At 41.9% G+C, this 7650-nt stretch overlaps 1 long non-coding RNA gene across 1 annotated transcript in view; it reads left to right on the top strand.

Moving 5' to 3' along the window:
- The window catches only part of LOC108449805, a 15397-nt gene extending 7747 nt beyond the window's left edge, over positions 1–7650 (top strand). The window contains exon 3 of the long non-coding RNA XR_001866106.1: positions 7409–7650. This is a non-coding gene — a long non-coding RNA (uncharacterized LOC108449805). The remainder of the gene's footprint in view (positions 1–7408) is intronic.

Raw genomic sequence — 7650 nt, 5'->3', positions numbered from 1 at the left:
TATATATATATATATAGAGAGAGAGAGAGAGAGAGTTATTTAAACCACAATCCATTTAAATTAATCAAATATACATTAATTGTGTTTGCATAATAAAAATTAATTTTAGTCCACCATATTTGTTGTTTCCCACGGATCCGTCATATTTGTTTTTCCCACGGATTCGCCATCATTAATTCCCTTATACATTCGCTATCCTTATTTGCATTTCTCTACATTAATTGTATTGTGTTTTATGCTTATAAGTCTATTGTTGTTGTAGCTTTATATTGTGATAGTGTATTGATTTTAAGTTATTTTATAATACTATCTTATTATACTGTATTCTGGTTGTTTTATACAATATAAGACTTTGGTTTATTTAATTTAATTAGTTTACAAAAAAAAAAAAAAAAAAAAAAAATCCTCTTCTGCATAAGCTACTTGTTTGCTTCCCTGTAACAAAATGGGGCAAGCAAATAGCAAAAGAAAAGACCCAGTGAAGAAATATAAAATCTTCCCAGAGAGTCCATTGGGACAAATGCTCTCAAACTGGGAAGAAAGTGTTCTAACTAAGGAAAAAGACCAGTGTCAAATGATTAGATACTGTCTTTTTAAGTGGCCAAAACAAAAAATTCATAAAGATGGGCTTAAGTGGCCCAAATATGGGTCTTCTGAAAAGTGGCTATGCGAAGCTCTGTATTCTCATATACATTGCAGAGCTTCAAAATATTCTGATGAATTGGATTATGCTAGAATTTGGCTGAATTATTGGCAAAAACAAAATGAAGAGCAAGAAAAAATGAAAGGATTGGAAGAGGAGACTAAATCTAATTCAATTGGATGTAATAAAAGTCCAAACCAAATTTTTTCCATTACAGAAGAACCAAAACAGAAGGAGAAACAAAAACCTAAATTAAATCAACCAAAGTGGGACCCCTTAGACTATATTCCTCCAGTAACTCCTCCAGCAAGGAGAGTTCAAACTGAAAAAGAAAGGGTTCTTCCTTCAGCGAGTTGTCCAACCGAAAGGGACTCAGAAAGTGAAAACGAAAGTGAAAAAGAAATTCCTGTTTCTTCCTGTTCTCGTAACAAGACAATTGAACAAAAGATTTCTTCTAGTCAAGATGGCCCAGCATCTTGCACTAGAAAGAAATCTTTTAAAACACCTGACTGTCCCGCCTGCCTTGGCACTCCCCATGAGCCTAAAATTTTACCTCTTAGAGAGGTACCCATGGGAAATGCACAAGGAGGAATTGGTTATGTTGTTGTACCTCTGGCTTCATCCGAGGTACGAGAATTTAAAAAGGAAATGAAAAGTCTAATGGCTGACCCTATTGGGTTAGCTGATCAATTTGACCAATTCCTCGGCCCTAATACTTACAACTGGGGAGAGATGCAATCTATCTTACACTCCCTCTTCACCATTGAAGAACGAAAACTAATTAGAGCCGCAGCAGTGACAGTCTGGGACAGAGAAAATAATTCCAATCAAGGCCCAATTGGAGAACACAAATTACCACTGACTGATCCTGAGTGGAACCCAAATTCAGAAGAGGGCAGGAGGAACATGAAGGATTATAGAAATTTAATTATAAAAGGAATTAGAGAAGCTGTTCCCCGAGTCAACAACATGAAAAAGGCATTTTGTGGGGAGCAGGAGAAGGATGAGTCCCCAACAGCTTGGATAGCTCGCTTAAGGAATAACATCCAACTTTATTCTGTCATTGATTTGGACAGCGAAGGAGGTAAAACTATGTTAAAAGTACATTTTGTGCTACACTCCTGGCCTGATATTAGGAGAAAATTGGAAAAATTGGAGAAGTGGCCAGAGAGGGAACTGGATGAACTACTGGAGGAAGCTCAAAAGGTCTTTGTTAGGAGGGATGAAGAGAGGATGAAGGCTAAAAGCCGCATAATGAACAACAGTACCAATGCTCCAGTCCATCGCCCTCCTAACCAAAGAACCTTCCCAGGGGGTATCCCACAACAACATTGTTTTCAGCAACAGCCACAAACTTGTACTTGTCATATACAACCAAACCAACAAACTACCTCAAATGTTCAGGGACTCAAAAGATTAATTTGCACTTATTGTAATAAAGAAGGCCACGGGCACTGGCAATGTTTTAAAAAACAGAGGGATCAAGAAGCCCTCCAAATGGAGGGACAAATTTTGAATAACTGAAGGAGTCAGGGGCTCTATTCTCTGGGGCAAAAACATCTCAAAGAGCCCTTGATAAAATTAGAAGTTGGACCCCAGAGAAAGCAAATGGAGTTTTTAGTCGACACAGGTGCTGAAAAGACCTGTGTCATTGAAATACCTCCAGGATGTTGTATCTCTCAAGAGACATTAGATATTTTTGGTGCTAATGGTGAAAGCTTTGCAGTTCCTATAATTAAAAATGTGACACTTTTCATACAGGGGCGTACCCATACGGGAGACGTCCTGTATTTACCTGAACCTGGAATCAACCTCCTTGGTCGTGATTTCCAAGTACCCCTGAGAGTGGGAGTGGTACCGCAAGGCGGAAAAATGTCGACTAAACTATTCATTCTGTCTTTAACAGATGAGCAACACATTGACCCGGTAGTGTGGGCAAGACCAGGCAACCAGGGAAAACTGGACATAACACCACTAATGATTGAGTTGCTCCCAAACAGCCGTCCAGTGCGTATACCCCAATATCCCCTCTCGAAGGACAAAAGAAAGGGCCTGAAACCGGTCATCGTGGACTTACTAAAGGATGGAATCCTCGAAATATGCAAATCTTCATATAACACCCCAATTTTGGCTGTCCAGAAACCAGACAAGTCATTCCGGCTGGTACAAGATCTGCGTGAGGTCAATAAAAGAGTTCAAACCAGGTATCCGTTGGTGCAGGACCCTTACACACTCCTGAGCCGGGTACCCCCAACACATGCCTGGTTCTCTGTTATTGACCTCAAGGATGCTTTCTGGTCATGTCCTCTAGATTCTCGTTGCAGGGACATCTTTGCATTCACCTGGGAGGATCCGGACACTGGACGGAAGCAGCAGCTGCGCTGGACTCGTCTGCCTCAAGGTTACACCGAGGCACCCACACTCTTCGGCCAAGCGCTAGAAGATTTGCTAAGTTCCTTTTCTCCACCCGAAGGGATTAAGGTAACTCAGTACGTAGACGACCTGCTCCTCTCGGGGGAACAGGAGTCTACGGTAAGAACTGCCACCATACAGTTACTGAATTTTCTAGGAAGGAACGGGCTGAGGGTATCAAAACATAAATTACAATTCGTGTTACAGGAGGTGAAGTATTTGGGACATTTAATTGGCTATGGCACAAAAAAACTCAGTGCCGAAAGAATTGAAGGCATCCTAAATTTACCACCTCCAACTTCAAAACGTGAAATTCGACAATTATTAGGCCTATTTGGATACTGCAGACTGTGGATCGACCAGTATTCACAATCTGCCAAATTTTTATATGAGAAATTAATGGAAGAGGAACCTTTCAATTGGGATCATTCAGACACACAAAAATTACAAGATTTGAAAGAAAAATTAACAAAAGCACCCGTTTTAAGCCTTCCTTCACTGGAAAAGCCCTTCGATCTGTTTGTTAACGTGGAGAAAGGAATAGCCTATGGCGTCTTGACCCAAGAGTGGGGTGGAGTCAGGAAGCCGGTTGCCTTCCTTTCCAAACTACTAGATCCAGTGTCCAGAGGATGGCCAGTCTGCATCCAGTCCATTGCCGCAGCAGCCACTCTGGTTTCGGAGAGCCAAAAACTCATTTTTGGCGGGAACTTAACGGTACATACACCACACTCAATAAAGACTATATTAACACGCAGGGCTGCGGAGTGGCTAACCGACCCGAGGATGGTCAAATATGAAACCATTCTCATGCACTCAGACCACCTGAGGCTAGTGGTAAGTGCACACCAAAATCCGGCTCAATTTCTCTATGGGACCTCTTCTGAAAATGAATTAGAACACAATTGCATCGACATAATTGACATCCAAACTAAAGTTAGAGAGGACCTAGTGGACTGCCCCCTCAATGAAGGGGAAATCCTCTTCGTTGACGGGTCGTCTCGAGTAGTAGATGGAAAACGATGCTCTGGCTATTCGGTGGTTGATGGACACCAGATGTGCGTATTAGAAAAGGGCAAACTACCATCGACCTGGTCAGCTCAAGTCTGTGAGCTCTATGCCCTAGAAAAAGCACTCCGCCGACTAGCCGGAAGCATTGGGACCATCTACACAGACTCGAGATACGCTTACGGCGTAGTCCACACCTTTGGAAAAATCTGGTCCGAAAGGGGATTCCTGAATACCAAAGGGAAAGATTTATTGCATAAGGAATTGATTTTAAAAATTCTAAAAGCACTGCAACTGCCTCAGGTGATCTCAGTGGTGCATATTCCAGGCCATCAATCGGGTACCACCATAGAAGCTCGAGGGAACAGCTTGGCAGACTTGGCAGCAAAAGAAGCAGCAGTGGAAGAGGAAGTAAAGGTGATGGAAGTGAAACAACTTCCAAATAACATCATCACAACTGACACTACATCACAAACCAGCGTTTTACCCACGCCCATTTTTACTGATCAGGAAAAGCAAAAATTAGTTTTAATTGGAGCCAATGAGGATTCTCAAGGCCGCTGGTATTTACCAGATAAGCGCCAACTTCTAAACAAAAATCTAACACGAGAAATTTTACAAAATATCCACCAAACGAATCATTGGGGTTCAAGGGCTCTGACGGACCACTATCTCAGGACTTTTGGATGTATTGGTGTTCACGAAATTGCCAATCAAATAACACGGGACTGTATAATCTGCCAAAAAGTCAATAGAAAGGTAATGAAAAAGAACACTGGCGGAGGAATCGAATTAGCGATCAGGCCTTTCCAAAATATTCAAATTGACTTCACAGAAATGCCTCCTGTCCAGAGGTGGAAATACTTGTTGGTAATTGTTGATCACCTTACTCACTGGGTGGAAGCTATTCCAACTGTCAACGCAACAGCCCAGACAGTGAGTAAAGTGATCCTCGAGCAAATTATCCCTCGTTATGGGATAGTCCACCGTATAGACTCAGACCGAGGTACCCATTTTACCTCCCAAATTATACAACAATTGGCTCAACAATTAGGAATAAATTGGAAATTACATACCCCGTGGCATCCACAAAGCTCTGGGAGAGTGGAACGGATGAACCAGACGCTCAAGAACACCCTCACAAAATTGATGTTAGAAACAAAATGGACCTGGGTAAAATGTCTTCCACTCGCTCTTCTTAGAATCCGAACTCAGCCAAGATCTGACTTGGGTTGTTCCCCATACGAGATGCTATATGGATTGCCCTACCTTGCTACATCGCAAGAGGTGAATGTTAAAGAGTGTGGAAACACCAGCATCCAACAGTATGTACAGATCATTGCAAAAAATCTGGAGTTGCTAAGAGAAAGAGGTCTTATTTCACAAACACCCCCACTTGATTTCAGTTTACATCACATAAATCCAGGTGACTGGGTGTTAATAAAATCATGGAAAGAAAAATCTTTAACGCCATCTTGGGAAGGTCCATTCCAGGTTCAGCTAACCACCGAAACAGCGGTCCGAACATTTGAGAAGGGCTGGACACACGTCAAAAGAGTGAAGGGTCCAGTAGCACCACCAGACGAAGAAAAGGAACCTCCTGACAAACCATCAAACTAAACATCCTACTTGAAAACTCCATTTAGCAATCCCCAGTCCAAGTTAATAAAACCCTGTATTCCCAGTTCTTCCCAGTTATACCTCGTAACAAGCATAGTTTATTCCCAGTTGTAGTTTTGTTAATAAGTGTTACATACAAGTTGTTAAATCAAGTTAAAAATATTAAGCTGTTAATTCTGTTCTTTGTTATTCTCTTTTACAGACTCTGCATTTGTATAACCATATTGTCACATCAACTGTATAGGGAGGCTCCATTTGAAGCCAGCATCCTTTTTCAATAACAGATCAATCGGGCTCCAAAATTTACGGGCATGGTACTTTTATTCTTTAACAAGGCCAACCCTAAATTAACCATGAGTTTCCAGAAGCCTAAAATTGCTGAAGAACCATCTGAAGGTGGAAAGCCTAAAGGAAGGACTAAAGGAGCAAAGATGACAAGCCCCACCAGCAGAGGCAACCCAAATGCTAACAACTCCTCCTGGGTCTGCCTAAAGGGGAAAGTGAGCAACACCCTGATACTAAATGTCATCTGTCTCTGGGTCCTCTGGCTCCCCTTCACTCAAGCAGCCGACAGCCGCTGTAACAAATGTTACAAGACGGTGTATCAGGCAGAAGGAAGCTCATTCCAAATTCGACACTTTTTCCGAGCACATACTTACGTTAATCCATCCTGTTACAACATAACAGAGTTAAGTACCTGCTCAGAAAAAGGTCACAAGTATTGGATTGGCAGAAACATTGGCACCCTAAAACAGAAACAGAAGGGAGAGTGCCCCTCCCAAGATGATTGGCTTTGTTTCAATTTTAGATACATAACCAGGACAGAAGATTTGCTAAAAAGAAAGACCTATGACACTGACCTGATCCAGGAGGTGGTCATAGAAGAAAAGGAAAAACAAAAAGCAAACAATCCTTTGGTGTCAAGGAAAAACTTATTTATTGACCTGGCAGAAAGGATTGGACAACAACTAAATTTGACAAATTGCTGGGTGTGTGGAGGAACTTTAGAATCGGAAAGTTGGCCTTGGCGGGGAGTCAGTCTTGGACCCCCTGATTTACTCCGACTGAGTAATCTTTCCCACACAACCCGACATGACAATGAAACTTGGCTGCTAAGTAATACTGTTATTGGAGAAGAATGCATCTGGAGGAAAGGAAGAAAATTTTTAAAAGAAGTTGGTGAGACAATATGCAAAAGGTACCTGGTAACTGATGGGCAAAGGCACTGGTGGATACCCCAAGAACCAGATGTATTCTGGTCTGCAGAAAAGATTAAAAACAAAAACTGTGTTTTGAACTCTGCTAAAAAACTCTGGCAGTGCTGGGACCAGGGAAACCCATACTCTGTCCTGCCACAAATCTCCAAATACTGGATCACAGCAGCAAGTATACAACCTCACTTCTGGGAAGCACCACAGGATCTCTATTGGATCTGTGGTAACCGAGCTTACTCCAGTTTACCACCCCGCTGGAAAGGGAGCTGCACTCTTGGAGCCATTCAACCAAACTTCTTCCTGCTTGCCGAGAACGCTGGAGCCCACCTTGGAATTCCCCTTTATGACGAACTTTCCCGCACCAAGAGACATGTAATAGGGGGAACCCAGAGATGGGGAGAGGAAAATTGCCCAGCAAATATGGAACCGTTTTAAAGGACTGGAACCTATCCCTGAAGAGCTACCCACCTTCACTTAAATGCAAAGACCAAAGATGCGAACATAAGAGAAAAAGGGGGGACTTGTCATACATGAACTCCCTAATTAATTTGGTCTTTGCATGTTAAGTGTTTTAATTAGTTAATTTTGGGTTACACAAATTTGAGTGTTAATGTTCACCCATCAGTCCAGGTACAAATATCAAGTTCTGTTATTAGTGTGTTCACTTGTTCAAAGCAGTTTATCTGCACCAGTTCCAGTTAAAATCCCCTAGTTAAAAGTGTCCCAGTTAAAATTCCCCTTCCAACTTTAAAAAAA

This window comes from Corvus brachyrhynchos, unplaced genomic scaffold (assembly GCF_000691975.1).
Source record: "Corvus brachyrhynchos isolate BGI_N302 unplaced genomic scaffold, ASM69197v1 scaffold481, whole genome shotgun sequence".
NCBI lineage: Eukaryota > Metazoa > Chordata > Aves > Passeriformes > Corvidae > Corvus > Corvus brachyrhynchos.
This window is presented reverse-complemented; position numbering and strand designations above follow the sequence as displayed.